We start from the raw sequence: 19,775 nt of genomic DNA on the forward strand, positions 1-19,775 counted from the left end.
AACACAGTTCAGCCTGTAATGCCCTCTAATTTGGTATGATGACTATCCCCATTTTATGGTTGAGGAAACTGGGGCACAGAGAGGTTAAGTCACTTGCCTAAGGCCACACAGCTGGTTACCAGAGTTGTAGCAATGCAAACCCAGGTGGTCTGAACCCTGGAACCCAGTGTCAAGCCCAGTCTGCTCCGTGGCTTGTGCCCGTGGGACACCAACGTCTTCCCCATTGGAGCCAGGGTGTGTCTTAACGGCGTGAGTGGCGAGGAAATCAGGACGCAGAGGGCTCAGAGGCCTCTCACCGGGCCCTTGTCTCCCTTCCAGCCCTGAATTCCTTGTTCGTTGGCAGCTACCAAGCCTTTGAGGGAATGGGGACCTGCCTTCCTGCACCGGGGCTGAGAGCGAGGCCACGATGGGGAGAGAGGAAGTGAGAGGGTGCCAGAGAGCGAGGGAGATGACCGGCTCCAGGGTTTTCTCCCTCTGCAGTGGTCATTTATTTTATTTCCCAGGTCTCAGAAGCTCTTCGGAGAGAATCGTGCTTTAGTGGTGAAAGGCTTAGGAAGAAAATAATCAGAAAATATGGAAATAGAACAAAAGCATGTACAATGGAAACTAACTCTCCGTCTTCACGCAGTCCCCTCGTGCAGAGACAGCCAGCTTCCTGTCTCTCGAATTGTCCTCTGGGTAAACGGGCACATCTGCGTGTGCAGCACCTTCCTCTTACCGCTGGTGATGTTCCACCCTCTGCTCTGCCTCCTGCACGTTTTCCCTGGTTCGGCATTAGCACCTCCACACCTGCCTTGTGTTAGTTGGTTATCTCCAAGAGCAGACTGTGAGCAAGGAGTTGGGCGCAAAGAGTCTAGACAGGAGGTTGGTCCCAGAGAGGTGAGTGGGCAGGGAGGGGACGAAAGCCAATGGACGGCGCACTAACGAGCTGCCTACCTCTGTGGGCAACTGGGGTTCCTCCCCTCCCGCTGGGGACCCTCCCAGTGATTGTGTGGAGCTCACCTGAGAGCCCTCCCAGTGAGTGTTCACCAACTTCCATCTCCCATGAGCCGAGGGCTGCTCCTGGGACATCGGCACCCGGACACTTCCAGCCTGCCTTCAGGCCAGTAGATGGAAGGGGGCTTGTATGCGGCTCCCAGAGGGAACTCATGTTTCCTGAGGCTGTGGGGGGCCCCCGGGGTGGACCGTGGGGTATGGGAGCGGCCCAGCTCGCGCATCTTGAACGCAGCACATCCTTTTGTGAGGGATGCCTGGTTGTTCCTGCGTGGAGATCTGTGATGCTTTGCCGGGTTCCCTAGCGATGGACTGGAATGCCTTTCTCTCACACACCTCTTTCCTGATGCTCCCCAATCTGGGGAGACCGCTGTGTGGAGTGGCTTCCTGGGCCAATGTCCATCTCCTCTCTCCCAGTTGCTTGGCCCTGTCCAGCCTCTCTCTGCTCTTGTTCATCCCTACTTGGTGCTCACAGATGTCACTTTGACCCTTTCATCTCCTGGGATCCAGGTGCCTGGGCCAGGTGGGGTGTGCGAAAGAGCCCTGGGACCCTTCGCAGAGAACTTGGGAGCAGGAGGCCAGAGGTCACAACAGAGGGTGATTCCCACCTTCCTCCTGGCCGTCTGTTGGCAGATCAAAGGGCTTTCTGTTGTTGTTTTATTTTCCTTTGCAGTGGCTTCTTGCTGAGGAAGCAGGCTGCAGAGCCAAGGCAAACAGAGACCTCTGAGGCTGCTGCCTGCTTGTTGTGCAAGGCTGAGCGCGCTGGAGGACCAGGCCGTGGTGCTGGAGGGGCTAGAGCAGGGGCCACAGGTGGGAGCTTCCCTCCTCGGAGTCCAGAGACCAGATGGGGTCACTGGGGGCCAACCCCAGAGCCTGATGGACTCCATGAGGCCTGGGGACGTGGTAAAACCATGAAATTGGGAGACTGGGGCTGGGGGTGCCAAGACAGTTGGATCACAGCCTAGATCCATCCCATGAATTGCTGTCCCCATTGTTCCCTAACTGAAGGGATTGGGAGAGCACTGGACTGGGAGTCCAGAAAGTCAGAGTTTAGAGCCTAGTTCTTCTTCGGCTCCAACTAGCTCTTGTTTCTGCTGTGGACTTTTGACATCTCGTGTACACACTGGGGAGTGGAGGCTGCTTGCTCTCTGGGTCTCCTTCTGCCTCTAGAGTTGCCCCTGGGAATCCTGACCAGGGACTATGACCAGAAAGCTTTGAATTCCCCGGAGAAGAGTGCTTAGGACGTGTAGGAAGCCCAGGTGTGGCTGTTGATGGAAGTGGGGGTGTTGTTTAAATAAATTAAGAGCAAAGGAGGAAAATCCATCAGCATTATTTTCAATAGCTGGGATGATATGCATAACATTTCCTCCCTTTCATTTGATAATGTTTCCTTCTCCAAGTAGCTGGAAGAAAGAAAGTGTCTGAGGATTTGCTACACAATGAGCTCAAATAAAAATATGCTCTTTAAAAAGTGGTTGCTATGTAATTGAATTTAAATAATGGGCAATTTTTGTTTCTAAGTGGCCCAACCAGTATTCAAGCACGATTCTAACTAGTTGAGAGGTTCGTGTTTGTTGTGTGAGCGTGTAAAGAAAAAAAACGGTCTCCTTGATAGTCTTTTTGGCAAAACAATGATGATAGTGTATTAGGTAAAGTTCATGTGTGTCTGCTGGTGAGAAATGTATGGGATTAAAATGAAATGCTCTTCTAGAAGAAAGCAATCGAAAGGCATTTGTGGAGTCCAATGGCATTTGAACTTAACGTGAGAATTCTGGTTTCTGAGTTCCACAGAGCTGAGTTCAGATTCTGATTCTGCCCCTTACGAGCTGCGTGACATTTGGCAGTTTTTAAAATCCTAACTGAGCCTCAGCTTCCCCATCTGGAAAAAAAGGGACAGCAAAGGCTGGAGCAACTATTTAACCTGGTGCTGGGTGTGGAGGGACCTACCTGTTGGCTCTCTTCCCTTCCCTTTCTTTCCAGAAGCACAGAGAGTTTTTTCATCTAGACCAGTGGTCGGCAAACTCATTAGTCAACAGAGCCAAATAGCAACAGCACAATGATTGAAATTTCTTTTGAGAACCAAATTTTTTAAACTTAAACTTCTTCTAACGCCACTTCTTCAAAATAGACTCGCCCAGGCCGTGGTATTTTGTGGAAGAGCCACACTCAAGGGGCCAAAGAGCCGCATGTGGCTCACGAGCCACAGTTTGCTGACCACGGATCTAGACCCATAGACACTACCTCGTTTGATGCCCAACAATCCGATTAGGGTGAGATTTTTTTAAAACAAATTTATATTATTGTTATTTTTATTGATATTAGAGAGAGGGAGAGGAGAGAGAGAGAGAGAGAGAGAGAGAGAGAGAGAGAGAGAGAGAGACATCGATTGGTTGCCTCCCACACGTGCTCCAAACAAGGATTGAACCTGGAACCTGGGTATGTGCCTTGACTGGCAATCAAGCCTACTACTACCTTCTGGTGTATGGGATGATACTCCAACCAACTGAGCCACCCTGCTGGGGTGAGATTTTTAATCCCGTTCTGTGGAGGGGAAACCCACAACAAAATGCTGCCCTCTGGGGCTCCCAACCTGCGCCAGAGGCAAGGGCTTTGCGGATGAGTGATGTGTGAGTTAGAGGGAGCAAAGGTCCCCTGGTTATGCTGGGGCTCAGTCCCGACTCTGCCTAAACTTACTAACTTGGTGACTTTGGATGAGGTATTCAGTCTCTCTGAGCCTCAGTTTACCCATTTGTAAGATGAGAAGAGTAGCACCCACCTCAAAGGACTGTTTTGGGGTTAGGACAGGACTATGAGAAAGTGCACAGCATGCCTGCTGGCCGTGGATGCTTGGCAGAGCACAGCTGGCCTGCTGCTGGCCCCTCATGCCCAGTGAGAGGGGACACTCGGTGGTTACTGCATTGTGGCTCCCTTTGCTGATGTTGGGGTGGGAAATGGGAGTTCTCTGGGGCCCTGACGTTCCTCTGGCCAGTCGAGGCCAGGCGCCAGGTGGGGTGGGGACTGCTGGTCACGGCACCAGGCACTCCCGCACAGGTGGCATCTGCCTTGCCTGGGGGGGCAGCTGAGAAGGAACTGGCAGGGAACATGCTGTCTTCACTCCCCACTCCTGGGTCCCTTCCTTCTCCATTCCGCTCACAGTCAGGAGCAGCCCTGTCCCCAGGGCTGGTTCTCAGGCACATGGTGCTTCCACGGAAGCTTGCTGGCTGGATCTCTGCTGCCTACCAGGCTTCCTTATCCAAGAAACCACTTGGGTGTGGGGACCAAGCAACTCCCCCTCCCCAGCCTCAGTCGCTTCTCTGGAGAGTGGGCATTAATCACACCTGGCCCATCATTGCTGCTCAAGAATCCTAAATATGACTGTGATATTCCTGTTGCTGTTGTCATTGGTTATGAGGAAGCATCTAGGGGGCCGTTTGGGGTTGACTTTGGTGTAAAGGATGTGGTTTGAAATGGCCTTTGTCTTAGAACAAGCTGTTTTGATTTATTCAACTGTGGGAATTTGAAAATGGCCCAAATGTTTTTCCTCCTCTTGGTTTTCTCTCTCTTTAGCCTTTGGATTCCCTCTCACTCACTCCCACTCAAATCCCTCTTGCTCACTTGTCCACCCTCACACTTGTTCACACCCATCTTCTCAGATAAGTGCAGGTGGAACATCAAATGACTCAAATGCTTCTCTTCAACCTCAGAGGTTCATGATCTCATAAGTACACACTCTCAAACGTGCTTGCAAACTCACACTCAAACTCTCCTCCCTTTTTCCATCCCCCCATTCCCCTCCCCCACCCCAGCAGAGCCTGAGGTCAGGAGACCTGGTTCTCACACTGTCTCTTTCACCACCCATGGCTGTGTGACATGGGCCAAATCACTCAACCTCTCTGGGCCTCAGTTTCCTCCCTCCGAACAGAGGCGAAGCTATCAGTTTACATTTAGAGAGATGGTGACTTTCTTCCGCAGGATCTCAGATGCTCAAGCTCAGGTCCTTTCGGCATCTTAAATGCCCTGACTCTGCAAATGAGTGGGTTCAATCTCATTAGGCAGACGGTGTGCCGACCTGAAATTACTTTTCTAGCCTTTTCCTGGTTTTATTTTGAGCTAGAAATTAACACGAGGTCAGGAGAAAGCAGACAGATCAAGAGGATGATTCGCTCTTGACTTTAGACAGGACATCCGTCTCGGTTGGTCTCATTCCTCCTCCCCACCGAGGTCCCGGCGGAGGTGGCTAGGGAAACAGGGGCAGGGGTCCATTTGCCACGGCCAGGTGGGGGAGGGGGATGGTTCCACCAGAAGGATCCGTTTCATTTTGTATCCCTCTCACGCTGCCCCAAGTCAGAGAGGGTAGACTTTAGTGAGAACACACCTGGGAACACTACAGGTAAGCGCAGCCACCTTTCCCATTTTAGGGCTGGCGAGCTGGAACACGATGGGGCCGAGTGTGTTGTCTCAGGGGCAGAGCTGGGGCTGCTGCTGGGTGGCGGCCTGCACGTGAGCTCAGCTTCTGACCACCAACTCAGGCTGCCCGTCCTGAGGGGCATGTCCTGAGGGGCGCAGTGATGCCGAGGTGGAGTGGAAAGAAACAGATTTCAAGATGGGATCTGAGTTTTAACCCGGCTCTGCGACAAGCTCATGATGAACCTTGGGCGCATCTATTACCCTCTCTGGGCCTCAGTCACTCACTGTAAAATGAGGAGAGGGGCCAGCGATGCCCAAGTCCCCATCCAGCATGGTATTCTGGGGATTTCTGGGGTGTTCGATTTTAGGCAGTGCTTAAGAATCAAGCTGCTGGGGTTAAATTCTGGCTTAGGAGCCGAGTGGCCTTGGGCAGGTTCCCCAAGTTGTGTGGTGCTGAGGTTCTCCATCTGCAAAGTGGAGAGAAGATTGACACCTATTGCCGCGAGGACTGAGAGGTAAAAAGCCCGGGACAATGTACGTGCTCCCGGGCCTGCCAGCTCTTACTGTGGCTGTATGATCTGTCTGGGAAGACCCTTTCGCTAGGGATGGGAGCTCGCTGCCTGGCATGGAACGCCCTGCCCCGGAGTTAGTGACCTTGTACATGAGTCACCCTGATGCCTTTGGTTAAAAACCATTCGGCCACCAGAATGCCTTGGGTTTCTTAACCAAGGTACCATCTTGGGCATTCCAAAGACTAAAGGGAAAAAGACCTGGGATGACTTAGTTCAGTGGCATTCACCTTACTTGCAGCCATAGAAGTCAAAGAAAGGTCACCCTGGAGCAGCCAATAGGAAATGCAATGGAGCTGCCCTGTTGAAGCAGGATGGGGGCTGGGCCTCCCACCTCCCCTCCACTTTGGTATCTCCCAGGGAACCCACAGGGAACCCATTTTGAGCATCCCACAATGCTCAAACTGAGATTCCTAAAGGGACAGTAAGTAACTCACCCAGGAATCAGAAGCAGGCCCGTTTGCTAGACTCATTGGCATTAGCAGTATCACTTTCCGTTTTTATAAGAGGGCCCTCCTGTGTTTCTTTCGGCCATTGGTCTTAATTAATCACCTAGAGACGTGGCTCTCCATATTGACACTTAGCGGCTGACATTTCCGAATTTTCTCTCCTGCCTCCTCACAGCCATGCACAAAGGCTGTGCGGTATTTATTGTTCAATCAAGGAAAATGGGGCTTTTTTATTTGGAAGCTTTGGAAACACAATATTTACCCAAGTAATCCTACCTGAGTCTGCAGGTGTTCGGAGACCTAGGAAAATGTATTTGACCGGAATAAATCAATCCATTTGTGCTCAGGATGAACCCCCCGATGGGGTGGTTTGTAGGGGGTTCTCAAGAGCCTGATGTAAATGAAGCATCTCTCCCCACTCCCCATACTCCCCCTCTTGCAGCCCCCCCCCCAATTTGGTTTTCTAGATCACATGGTATTCCTCCCTCAAAACCTAATTTCTGCACAGATTTAGCCCGCAGTGACCTGCCACATGAAGAGCTTTAGTGAGAATCAATAGGCGTGGGTCCCTGGTGAGGGCTCCACGCCTGCTGCATGCAAAGTACACTGGCGGCAAAAGCGAGGCTGATGCTGGCAAAACATCTGGGGCATCAGAGCACCGTGGGTCCTCCTGCCCACTTTAAAGGCCCCATGCCCCGTCCCAGGGAGACTTGCTGACTTGCCCAAGGTCACACAGTGATTTAGAGGCAGAGCCCTTGGCCTCTAGGGTTCCTAGGCTGGGGCCCTTTCCAACATACAGAACCCGTCTTTGCTGAAGCCAGCCTGCCCTTTGCTTTCCGATGAAGATGTGAACCAGCTCCGTAGTGCCTGTGTGGGCAAAGAGAGAGATGGAGGGAACTATGAGTCGAAGCTGGCTTCTAGAGTGCATGAAAGGTTTAGCCTCCAGAGCAGGTGGGGAGGTGTCCTGAGACATTCGCTCAGCCTCTCTTGTGCCTCCATCCCAATGTGACGGGAGGTTTAAGAATGGAGAAGACCTGGCCCCCACCTGCAAGTGTGGGAGAGACACATGCGAATTCAATTCAAGGCTGGCGAGGCTCCCAGCATGCTGTGGGCTCCAGGAGCGTGTGGGAACACAGCCTCCTCCAAGCCTGACCCTGGCAGCCCCGCAGATGTGTTTATTTCTTCCTTTTCCACGTGGGAGGCCGGTGTCTGGCCGCGTGGTTAAGCAGGCAGACTCTGGGCAGCGCTGCCTGGGATTCAGTTCCCCTTCTGACCGCTCAGACCTATGATGTGAGGCTAACTCCTTGTGCTTCCATTTCCGCATCTGTAGAATGGGGAGAGTAATAGTGCCTTTCACATGGGGTGGTGGTGAGACCTTAAATGGGATAATGCACAGAAAGTGCTTAGCTTCCTGTCCACAGATAGGATTACCAAGCAGTTGGCATTAGCTATTAATTTGGGGAATTTTAGATGGGGGTGTTTCTCTACTTAAAAAATAATATTTATCACTTTTTTTCCCTGATTATAAAAGTCACATGTGTATATATGCCAACTACCTAAAGATACCCATTGGTAACATTTTGCTGTATTTCTTCCCCCACCTGTCCATTGTGTGTGTGTGTGTGTGTGTGTGTGTGTGTGTGTGTGTGTGTTGATTGGGCATGTGTTGCCAAAGTATAATTTTCAAAAAATTGTAAATTCTATAAAATCTCATATAAATGTAAAATGAACATGGGTCAGAGATTGATTGAGCTCATTAATGTGGAGCCAGCAGGATGGTAAAGCTGGTTCTCCGGAGAATTAAAGACGCTGGTTATATAGGCACTGGAGAAAGAATACTGGAATAGGTGGCTGGTTGGGATACAAAACTGGTTATGCCCAGGGCATAACAGTCTTAATAGGGCAGTACAGTCTTAACCAGGGGTCCTCAAACTTTTTAAACAGGGGGCCAGTTCACTGTCCCTCAGACCGTTGGAGGGCCGGACTATAGTTTAAAAAAAAACTATGAACAAATTCCTATGCACACTGCACATATCTTATTTTGAAGTAAAAAAACAAAACGGCAAAAACACCCGCATGTGGCCCGCGGGCCGTAGTTTGAGGATGCCTGGTCTTAACCTTTGGGGTTATCTTTTCTACAAGACCTACAAATTCACATGTAACTTCACCAGCGTTAAAGTTTACATTCCTCTGGAATCCCTTGATAATTCAGTAGTCCTTGGGGGCCTGCTACACAGTGGTCCAACATGATGTCGAAAAGACAGTCCTCTCCTTGGATCATTTTCCTCAACACCATCTATGTTCTCACTCTGAGCATACGCTACAAAGCCCTGTGCGCCTCCCCTTCGACACTTAATATTGCATCACATGCATTTTTCAAAAGAAAGTTTTGAAGCAGGACCAGAATTCCCCAAAGGGGCCCTAACCGGTTTGGCTCAGTGGATAGAGCGTCAGCCTGCGGACTGAAGGGTCCCAGGTTCGATTCTGGTCAAGGGCATGTACCTTGGTTGCGGGCACATCCCCAGTGTAGGGTGTGCAAGAGGCAGCTGATCAATGTTTCTCTCTCATCGATGTTTCTAACTGTCTATCTCTCTCCCTTCCTCTCTGTAAAAAAAATCAATAAAATATATTTTTTAACCCAGCTTGATTGAGGCCCCCTCCTCCCTGGGGGTCCCTGGGCAGCCACATTTGCTTCTGTCACCACTATGTGTTTTTTTTAACCGTCAGTTTCTCTCTCTCTCTCTCTCTCTCTCTCTCTCTCTCTCTCTCTCTCTCTAGACTGAGTTTCTTGAAATCAGGGATTTGTTGAGCTGAACTGTCCTCAGATCCTTCTCTCCCAAGGACCTAATACCCAGCCCAGAGCAATTTATTTTGGAGATGCTTGCTGAGCGAGTGACCATGGGTGTTAAGAAGAATGGCTTTTGTCAGTTACAGTAGGTGAACCTTGCTGTTAGGAGCCAGCAGGCTCCTCTCGGGACTCAACAGAAGGCTGTGTCCTTCTGTTGAGTCAAAGACACTCCCAACCCCCACGCAGCGGCACAACCTTTTCATGCCCCTGTCTCTGGTTCTGCCTTTTAATTGTGTTTGGAGGGCTCTACATGTACACTCAACATAGGAAACCCATCTGTCTCCTCTCTGTGGACTCTAAAGAGTGAGCTCTCCGAGTTCCTGACTTTCTTTCTTAATCAAGGTCTTAAAGGAGTAAAAACTTCTTGGCCTTCAAGCTGGGAAGGGAGAAGTGTAGCTGGAAGGATTAATCTCTTCACTATGAATTTTAAAGCTCTCTTGTTCCACGTGTTGGGAAAACCCATCAAAATGCTAATGCCGCTGCGGTCCAACCTCCTGCAGACCCCTTTCTGCACTAGAATATATTTAAGGGAGCCGGGAGGAATTGCTAAGAATTGGGGTGTAGTTTTCCCCACCCCACCACCACCCTGTGGGTTGTAAAGACTGAGTTAATAGCCCCAGGTTGAGGAGGAGGAAAGCTGCGGTAGGCCGTGGGGTTGGCCGCTTCCCTCAGCTCAGGTTATGAGTTCTCAGCTTTCGGCTTCCTTGCGAGCTGCAGGGTGGCCTGTTTGGAAACATCTCTATTACTGTCATGTGGCTTTTTCATACAGTCATATGTCACTTAACGACAGGGATATGTTCTGAGAAACGCATTGGTAGGCGATTTTGTCATTGTGTGAACATCATAAAGTGCACTTACGCACATCTAGATGGTCTAGCCTGCTTCACACCCAGGCTACCCGCCTATTCAGCATGGACCTGTATTGAATATTGTAGCCACTTATAACACAACTAGATGCCCAGTGCGTGAAAATTCATGCACTGGGGGGGGGGGGTGTCTCTCAGCCCGGCCTGCCCCCTCTCACAGTCCAGGAGCCCTCAGGGGCAGGAGGCAACCCAGCAATCAGGGGAAGGTGACGCCCCATCACACCTCTGCTGCTGCCACTGACGCAGTGCAAGCCTCGGCCGGACCTGGTTACCTGAGCCTCAGGCGGCCCTGGGCATCTGGGCAGCCACCATCCGAGGCTTGCCTGTGCCTCGGGCCGGCCCTGGGCAGCTGGGGGGCTGAGGGGACTGGAGGACTCAGGAGGCAGGTGGGCCCGGCCTTGCCACATGCCTGCCACCCGGTGGGGCTGAGGGGACTGGGCGCTGCCATCTTGTGGCTGTTGGTACTGCCATCTTTAAGGGTGGGACAGTCAATTAGCATATTCCCTCCTTATTGGCTGTGAGCACCACCATATTTGCGACAGTGTGAGTGTCAATTAGCATATTCCCTCTTTATTAGATGGGATGGTAAATATTTGTGTATCTAAACGTAGAAAAGGGACAGTCAAAATACAATGTAAAAGATAGATGCTACACTTGTATAGGACACTTTGAATGAAGCTTGCAGGACTGAATTGCTCTGGGTGAGTGAATGTGAAGGCCAGGACATTCCAGTGCACAGCTGTAGACATTACCAGCACAGTACCCTGAGGCAACAGTGCATTTATAAAATGACACGAGATTAAATCAAGCACAAGAGAAAACAATGCAACCAAGAGACGTGGTAAATAAACACAGGAGGAATGAGGCTGCTGCCAGCGTGACAAGGCATCGTGTTTTATAGCAAACTCTTTGTTTTTAATAAGCAGGAAGAGGACACTCTACAATGACAATACAAAGTGTAGTGAACACGTAAACCAGTAACATAGTCGGTGGTTACCATTATCAAGTATTACGTCCTGTACATAAGTGTGTGCGCGATGCTTTCATACGACTGGCAGCACAGTAGGTTAGTTATAGCAGCAGCACCACGAGCACATGAGGAATGAGTTACGCTGCGACTTCACGACAACGTCCTTTACGACAACATATGGCACCTAGGACGTGACTAGTGGATGCTATGATGGCTGCTACGACCTCACTGGGCGATAGCAGTTTTTCGGCTTCGTTATAATTGTATTGGAGGAACACTGTATATATAAGGCCCGTTGTTGACTGATATCATTAGGCGGCGCATAACCATACTGCTGCTCTCAGAGGTGGAGGGTCCTGGGGAACACGTCCCTGTACATGTAAGACTGCACGGGGGATCCACGTTGAGTTCCAGAGCTGGGACGTGCGGAGGCAGAATTAGGACCAAAGCCAACTTCAGCACTAAGATCTCTGCCTTTCCTGAACCAGGCACCGGAAGCACCGGTTATTCTCGTGCCTTTGAACCCCCGGGTATCTTTGTGCCAACAGTCCAGTGGCCTGAGAACCTCTCAGGTACGTCCTTGGGAGGATGGACTATGGGTTGGCTTAGTGCAGGCTGGACACAGGTGAGGTGGCTCTGGGGACTTGGGCTGAAAACCAAGTTGTGGGTTCTGGTCCTCAGCCTGATTCAGCTCTGTGAGGGCCGACGTGCTGCTTGGCCTCTTTGAGCCTCACGTCCTTCCTTCACTGGAGAGGAGGACACAGGCCACGCGGTGGAAGAGTGTGTCTTCATGTTTTTCATGTGTTTTCTCATTCAGAGGACACGGTGGAGTAGGGGTGGGCAGGCCAGGTTCCACCTTCAGGGACAGGTCCCTTCACATCAGGCTTCTAGGTCTGCTGAGCACCCCCTCTTTGCGAGAGCGAGGGAGCCTTACTTAGCAGACATTGTGGATAGAATCATTTGCGTTTTCTGTCTTCCTTTTCCCACCAACAGTGCACCCATGGTTAGTTACATAAAAATGCCGCTGCTCACTTTCCTCATCTGCAGAAGAAAGGGGAAGAGCGATGATACCCCCCCTGGCAGAAGAGTATTATCCACAAGTGTGGGAGGAAGAAGAGTGACGATCAAGTGTAAGATGAACTCCAGCAGATGGGTAGCCCTTGTTCTCACCTCCTGCTGCTGACAAGAAAGCACTTCCAGACAGAGCAGGACAAGAGCAAATGCAGGGCAGTGCCCTCTGGGGACAGGGGAGTCCCAGGCTCCTAGAGGCTACCCATGCCCTTCCTGCTCAGCGGAGCATCCTGGTGGTGTCTGCTCACACGGGCACTACTGGGGAGAGCAGGAGAGACCCTGGCTGGCCTGTGCTGCCTGCAGCAAAGCCCAGAGCTGATGGGAGGTGGGGTGGAGGGGGGATGGTTATTAATGACAGTTGCATTAAGAAGAAACAGCTTCACTTGTTAACTTGCGTTGGCACTTCCACCCTCCCCAGGCCGAGAGCTAATGGACTCAGGTTGGGAGTTCCTTGCCCACTGGGACCCTCGCTAGCCGTGCCAACGCCCACTGTGCGCTGCCCAATTAAATGTAAGGAGTGGCTCTCCCTTTCTGGAGCAAAAATAAATTTCAGTCTTTCTGAGAATGTCATGGCTCCCCCTCCGCCCCCCACTGACCCAGGGGCACAATTAGCAGGCCAATTCAGGGACTCATTATGGGAACAGGGTGAGGGGGGGCTGAGTGAGTGGGCGGGGCAGACACTCGCCCAGTGAGACAAGTGCAGGTCGAGAGAAGAGGCAGAGGCAGGATGCGGCTTCATTAGGGGCTGCCCAGGGAATAGTTGAGATGCAGGACACAGCAGGAACTCCTCCTGAACTCGCCTTGGCTCCTCTCCCCCTCCCCCAGTCCCACACCAACCCCCTGCGTTGCTAATTTAAAACAAAGCAATCCAGAGCCCCGGCTTTGCCTTGAGCCTTAAACTGCAGAGCTTTTATCTGTCAATAAGCCCCGCATCAGCTGGCAGTGGCTCAATCTGGATCCTGGGGCTTGGCATTGGTGTGGGGACAAAGGGCCCAGAGCTGAGCCACCTCCAGGGTCTCGCTGGGGACACTACCCCTTGTTGGGACACAGGAACAAGAGTCCTTGTGGTCACAGGGCTCAGAAGGATGGCAGTTCCACCTAGGAGCCAGGAAGAGATGTAGAGTGGCTGAAGGGGAGAGAGAGAGAGAGAGAGAGAGAGAGAGAGAGAGAGAGAGAGAGAGAGAGAGAGGGAGAGAGAGAAGCTAGCTGGGAAAAGCCTCATCACTGGGCTCATCACCTCCCTTCATCCTTTCCTTGCTGCCTCTTCCAGGAAGCCTTCCCAGCTCTCTAAAATCCTACTGGCTTGGAATCTAGGATATTAAAAGATTATAAAATAGTGTTTTTCAGTGTTATCTGGGAACTTAATGTATAAAATATCAGAAAGCCCAGTTTCTGTGAATTAAGTGTTAGCATATGTCTGGGGTGTAGACCTCATCTGTTCTTTGTGTAGACCTCTGAGGGAGGGAGGAGGAAGGGAAGGAACCACTGGTCATAGCTACTATCATTTTTGCAGTAAGTAGCAAGCAGATTCTATTTTACACAATTCCTGCTTCCTCTCTTTATTGACTGCTTATGTTGTGCCAGGTACCTAGGGAACCACTTACAATCTGTTAGCTCATCTCATCCCCAGCTCAGGCCTGCCAGGTAGGACTATGATTGTCCACATTTTGAGTTCGGTTTGACTGTGGGGTCTGTGTGTATTGTGAGGACCTGAAGGTGGGCCTGGAAAGATGGGAAACCAGGGATAAGATTATAAAAATCCCCGTGTGCAGGCAAAAGGAGACCAGGGGACCCACTGAAGCAGGAGAGAGATGTGTTGCGCCACATTTATGGGCTCAGCCCTATAGCAAAAGAGAAGGGAGGCTGTTTGCAGCAAGCAGACCGGCAATGGTGAGGCCGATCCAGGCAGAATGGGCAGGGGCGGTGGGGACGGAGAATCAGGGATGATTTGAGAGACATGGATGGAAGAGGAACAAATATTGGGGAAAATTTGAGAAGAGTCTTTGATGTGGGTATCAGGTATGCCGGGGCCTCTGTTTTTGAAAATTCAGTAGGCTGTATACACATAGTGTTTGCACTGTCGTGAATATGTCCTATTTTAATTTAAAAATAGAGTGGGAGCCATCAGGGTAAAAGTAGAGTAGGACCCATCATTAAAGTCTCTCACCTGGGTGTCATCCAGGACACCAAAGTGGCTCTCAGAATTTTCCTTATAACCTGAGAGCTGGTTTTCCTCACACAGTGCACGTTTGCTTTGTTTGGAAGAAGAAGAGGAAAAAGATCTGAGTTTTGAGTTGAACTTAGCAAAATGGGAGGACTTGGCCAATAGTCAACACATTTACTGCCATTGATTAAGTTCTTGCAATATTTCATGGAGTCTAAGGCACCCTTTATTTTTTAATATTTTAATGTCTCTGAAACCAGGACGCATCAATATAAAAAGTGACATGTCATAATCAATTAACTGACCGTGTTTTCTTTCTTAGAAACCCATAAAATACAATCCAGAGCCTTAAATTCAAGAAATAGGATAGTGTAGGGCAGGCTCTCGGCTAAGTCTTGTGTATACATTCCTCATGCAATCCTCACAACATCTTATGAGTTATCAGATGTTGTGAGCCCTTTTTCCCAGATAAGAAGTTGAGGTGTGGAGTAAGAAAGTCCTTGCTCGAGGTCACAGAACTAGTTAGGGCTGGACTGGGGATGTGAGCCTGTGCCACCTCGAATCTGTGGGATCTTAGTACAAAGCAAGACCAAGTGTCTGACCTGGAGGGTGGTGGCCCTTCCTTCCCACAGCCCAGAACAACCAGGCCCACAGCGAACGCCATCACCCGGCTCACCGTCATGCAATGCTGCCCCTTGTCAACCAGCACCAGTCTCCCCTCTTGGCCTTAAACCCTGGGATTCTTTTCTCCCTCCCAGGAGGGCTCAGGGTCCAACATCTGCCGTGACCTCCCTCCTCCACGGAGAGGAGGGGGCTGAAATGAGATCTCAGGGAAAAGGGGGAAGAAATTCCGAGCCCAGCTGGTTTCTCTCACACAATGAAGATTTGCTTAAATGGGAATTAGGATTAGTGCTGGATTTTGCCTCTCCTGGCAGAATGGTAATAAACTAATCTCCTCTCAGGCTGCAAGAAAGCAGAATTCCTGCGAAGACGGGAGACAGCTTCAGGCTCAGGAGTGCAAAAGCTGGAAAGTAATGTGGTTATTGACAGGCCTACTCGCACCGCCGACATGCAGCCCCCAGCTCCTTCCCGTGTGGCTGCGGCCTTTAATTTCGTTAATGTGTGACATTCACCCAGGCTGCGTGGCTGACAGGCATGCTTGACATTAATACGTGTTCCTCGTCGTCCCCAGAGCTCATAAAAGCTCATTATCAGTTCTGAGCCAGTAAATGTAGTTCCCGGCTCAGGTGGGCCCGAGTCTTCAGAAATGCCCCCCGGGCAGTGAAGCAGCGGCCATCTGCGCGAGCCAAGAAATCTACTCCTCCCTTTGTCCAGGGGACTTGTAGTCCCAGGCCACTGGGCGGTGACAGGCACAGCCCTTCTGCCAACAGAACCCTGGCTTCCAATTTGCATCCAAGAAAAAGGGCTCCTTCTGCCCTGCGATGTGAGGGGAATCCACCCAGCATGTTGGGAAGGCGGTTTGTCTGCATCCAGTCAGAGGTGGAATGTGTAGAGCCTCTGCCCAGCCAACCCACGTCTAGGCTTTGGAACTGCACGGACATTTCCACACAGAGATGTGGGGGTCACTGCAAGGTTGCAATGGCCGGAAACAGCAACACCCCACATTTCCATGGGTGTTTCTGAGAGAGTGGGTGCACTCAGAGAGGAGGTAACTATATTGTGGTCCACATGCACTACGGGGCACCGTGCAGCTGCGAAAACAGCTCGGAAGGTCTGTATAGTGTCACAGTCATGGGTAGACATGATATCCCTGATAAGTGGCCTTGTATGTAGAACATCTGTGGCAAGATCCCCTTTGTATAAAGTCACACTGTCTGCATGTGGGCTCACATAGAATGAGATTTAGAAGGGCACACAGTACAGAGTCTTTGCAGAAATTCTATCTGTTAATTAGGATGCATGGGTAAGGAAGAACTTTCAGTTTGTAGTTAGAAAATTGTAATATATATGTACATGCATGTTATATACGCTGAGTGGCCAGATTATTATGATCTCTGAACGCATAATAATCTGCCCACTCAGTGTATATCCTATATAATAAAAGGCTAATATGCAAATTGTCCCCTCAACCAGGAGTTCGACCAGCAGGCAGGCCGGCCAACCGCCCATGTCCCCTCCCCCTGGCCAGGCTGGCCGGACCCCACCCATGCACGAATTCATGCACCGGGCCTCTAACACACACACACACACACACACACACACTGAGTGGCCAGATTATTATGCATTCAGAGATCATAATAACCTGGCCACTCAGTGTATATCATGAATTCCTCTGATTGTAGCCTTAGTCTGGCCCCCAATGCGTGAGGTCCCCAGGCTGACAATGTCTGGATGAATGAGGTAGAGGTAGAGGTAGAGGTAATATCCTCCGGCCAAGCCCTGTCCCCCATCAGTTAGCAGGGAGTCCTGAGAACACTCTCTGTGAGGACGGTGCACTGCAGAGCAGACCTTGCACTCACGGCTCTCCTGCTTGCACCTCTCTCACTGTGGAGAGGGCACTTGCATCAGGCTTGACTTCCTAGGGACCTGACTTCTAGTCCTCATTTTGCCCCAGTTCAGAGCTATGACCCTGGGCAAGTTATTTAATGCCTCTGAATTCCTGGCCCTCATCCCTGAAGTGGTAATACTTTCTCATGGACTTGGAGAGGGTGTCGGGATGATCGTCATAATCGTTTGAGGTAGCCTGAAACTCGATCAGGGCTTCCCCTTTGCAGCCTGTCCATTGAGGGCAGCCGGAGCGGGGAGGGGGAGGTCGGGGAACTTGGCTCTGCCCTGTCTGCTGTAAGTTTTGCTTTTATTCCTCAGCTGTGCACAGGAATGACCTGGTCCCCTGGGGCTGGCCTAAGCCCTGGCAGGCAGGTGTGTGGCCTGGGCACGGTGAATTTGATCCTTCTCCCGTGACCTGGGACTCAGTCATACTGACAGAGGAAGTGGGAGGGGTGGGACTTTGGCCCCTGCACTCTGGGGCTGAGCTGTTTTTTCACCACCCACAACCCCTCCTCTTATGACTTATCTCTTCATGGATTCCAGATCTTGAAAGTTTTGTTCTGCCCAAAAAGCCTGCTTTCATTAGGCAATGATTAATTCCCTTTCATATTTCAAAATTACTCAGAGCGCCGTTTTTCCGCCTAAGGAAAATGGAGTTCCCACACCAAGTTGATAATATTCTAGCTAGAAGCAAGGAAACGTGATGCGATGTTGTAATTAGCATGCTCTCAAAGTCATCACATGGACGTCGCACAGGCTCTGGGGCTGATGTTAGCAGACGGAAAATATGCCTCAATCCACAGGCACTGGGGATGCCATCCTGGGAACCTGTGTGGGGCTGGGTGCTCAGTTCTGTCTTTCTGGCCATGGGGACCCTGTCTGGCTGCTGCACCTGCAGAGGTGCAAGGAGGGAGCATGCACTCAGAGAGTGGGTGCATGTCTGGACTGAGCTGGCCCCCAGAAGCCCCATGCCCTGCTAACCCATGCCTTCTTAAAGCTTATTTCTCTCTCTTCTCCCTGCAGAGTGTCTCCTGAAGCCACCATCAGAAAGAAACCTCAAGAGAATCCTGACACCCCTGAAAGGAAAAGACCGGTTGGAAGAGGTATGATTTGGGTATCATGGTGGAGTGGCATCTCAACTCATTCACATAAGAGGGTCTGATCTCCTCTCCTCTCTCCCTGCCCTCCAAGCCCGCCCTCCCTGCGCGAGAGAGACTCGTGCTGGGGAATGCAGGGCAGGTGAAGGATCGCTTTACTCTCGTCACTACCCCAAATGCTTGTTCAGAAATGGGGAGCAAGTGTGATGTGTGAGGAGAGAGCTGATGCTCAAGTGGGGTCTCATGAGGCTGGTTGCCCTGTTGAGGGGGCTGCAGGTCAGCGTTGCTCCTGAGTCCACCCAGGAAGCGAGGGCCGAGGGATTGGAAGGAGGGAGCCCTTGGAGGGAGCTGCACCCGCCGCCTGATGGCATTTGCAGTTTTGGTTGCCTCTGGTGCCCGTGGTGGGGAAGCACTGGGTTACTATCCTCATCACTGATCCGAGGGTCCCCTGCTCTCCCAGTTCATCCTCTCGCTTTCAGACTGTGCTGGCTGGCCAGCATTTTCCCAGCTAAAATCCAAGGCAGGTTGGCCAGCTCCCTGAGGCAGGTAAAGCAGGGCCAGGCTGAGGCCTGAGTGGACAGCCTCATTGGAGTGGCTTGGCCTGGCACCAGTGTGGGCTCTCTCTCCCCCTCGATAGCACCTGTGCTCTGCAGCACCCCAGCCTGGCCAGCTCTCGGGCCACAATCTTAATTGTAAGCCTCCTGGCAGCAGATGCCCTATCCTCACAGGAAGCTATTGCCTTAGCACAGCGCCTGGATCTTGCATGGCTTTCTTACTCAGGAGAAGGCTCTGAAGTGAGTCGGGGAAGGCGTAACTTTCCCGGGACCTTTCTGCTACGGATGTTTCTCTAATCAGAGGAAGTTGGGGGCCTGGGTGAACAAAGGGAAAGAATCTCTTTCTTTAAAGTGTGTTTTTATTGATTTCAGAAAGGAAGGGAGAGCGAGAAAGAGATAGAATCATCAATGATGCCCCACACTGAGTATGGAGCCCGAAACCCAGGCATGTGCCCTGGCAGGAAATCGAACCGTGACCTCCTGGTTCATAGGTCGACGCTCAATCACTGAGCCATGCCAGCCAAGAATTTCTTTAAGTGCATAAAAAAAGAAGCAAGCGTGCTCTTGTTCCTGGGTTACCTTCAGGGGGTTGTGCAGGAAACAGAGTGATTTAGCCTTACCCCTGTTGTTAGCCAAGAAACAGATCAATGGTTGAGTCACAGGAAAAATACAAAGATGACCATAAGGCCATGTGCTGTTGTGGGAAATGTTTGCTGGGGTTTGGGGGTCAGACTGGTGGAGGCCGAGTCCCAGCTCTGCCTTCTCAGTAGCTGTTTGACTTCAGGCGAGTGATTTGATCTCCCAGAGCCTCAGTTTTTGGCAAACCACTGGGTGGTTGTGAGGGCGAGGAAACTGCCAGCAAGACATACCTGTTTGCTTTGAGCGATGGCAGTCCCCTGGAGTAACGTGGCCTCCCAAGGTGACCTCTTTCAAGAGGCTCAGGCTTTTGAGATGTGAGAGCTGGGTGTTATGACCAAACAGTGGGGTTACCCTGGAGACACATACCTCTTTCCGTGCCTGATCTAAAAAAGGTCTGGGTATGGGACCTGGGTTGTGTCAGCTCTCGGTTCTGAGAGCTGGGGGCCACCTCGGATATGAACTGAGCCTTTATCCCGTGGTTTACACTTGGCCCTGATGATCTTCACTAGACCCTTTCTGTAGATAATAGCTGATCCTCCCCACAACCCAAGAAGCAGGCATTAATACGATTTTTATAGGTGAGGACAACTGGGGTTCATAGAAGTAAATTACTCTAGGTTTCACCTCTAAAAAGCAGCAA

At 51.0% G+C, this 19,775-nt stretch overlaps 1 protein-coding gene across 1 annotated transcript in view; it reads left to right on the forward strand.

Moving 5' to 3' along the window:
• Positions 1–19,775, forward strand: part of TSPAN18 (tetraspanin 18) — a 151,268-nt gene that overhangs the window by 11,277 nt on the left and 120,216 nt on the right. Inside the window, exon 2 of the mRNA XM_079787402.1 lies at positions 17,869–17,948. The gene's annotated coding sequence lies outside the window, so the exon portion shown is untranslated. The remainder of the gene's footprint in view (positions 1–17,868; positions 17,949–19,775) is intronic.

The sequence above is a fragment of the Cnephaeus nilssonii genome (assembly GCF_951640355.1).
Source record: "Cnephaeus nilssonii genome assembly, chromosome: 13".
NCBI lineage: Eukaryota > Metazoa > Chordata > Mammalia > Chiroptera > Vespertilionidae > Cnephaeus > Cnephaeus nilssonii.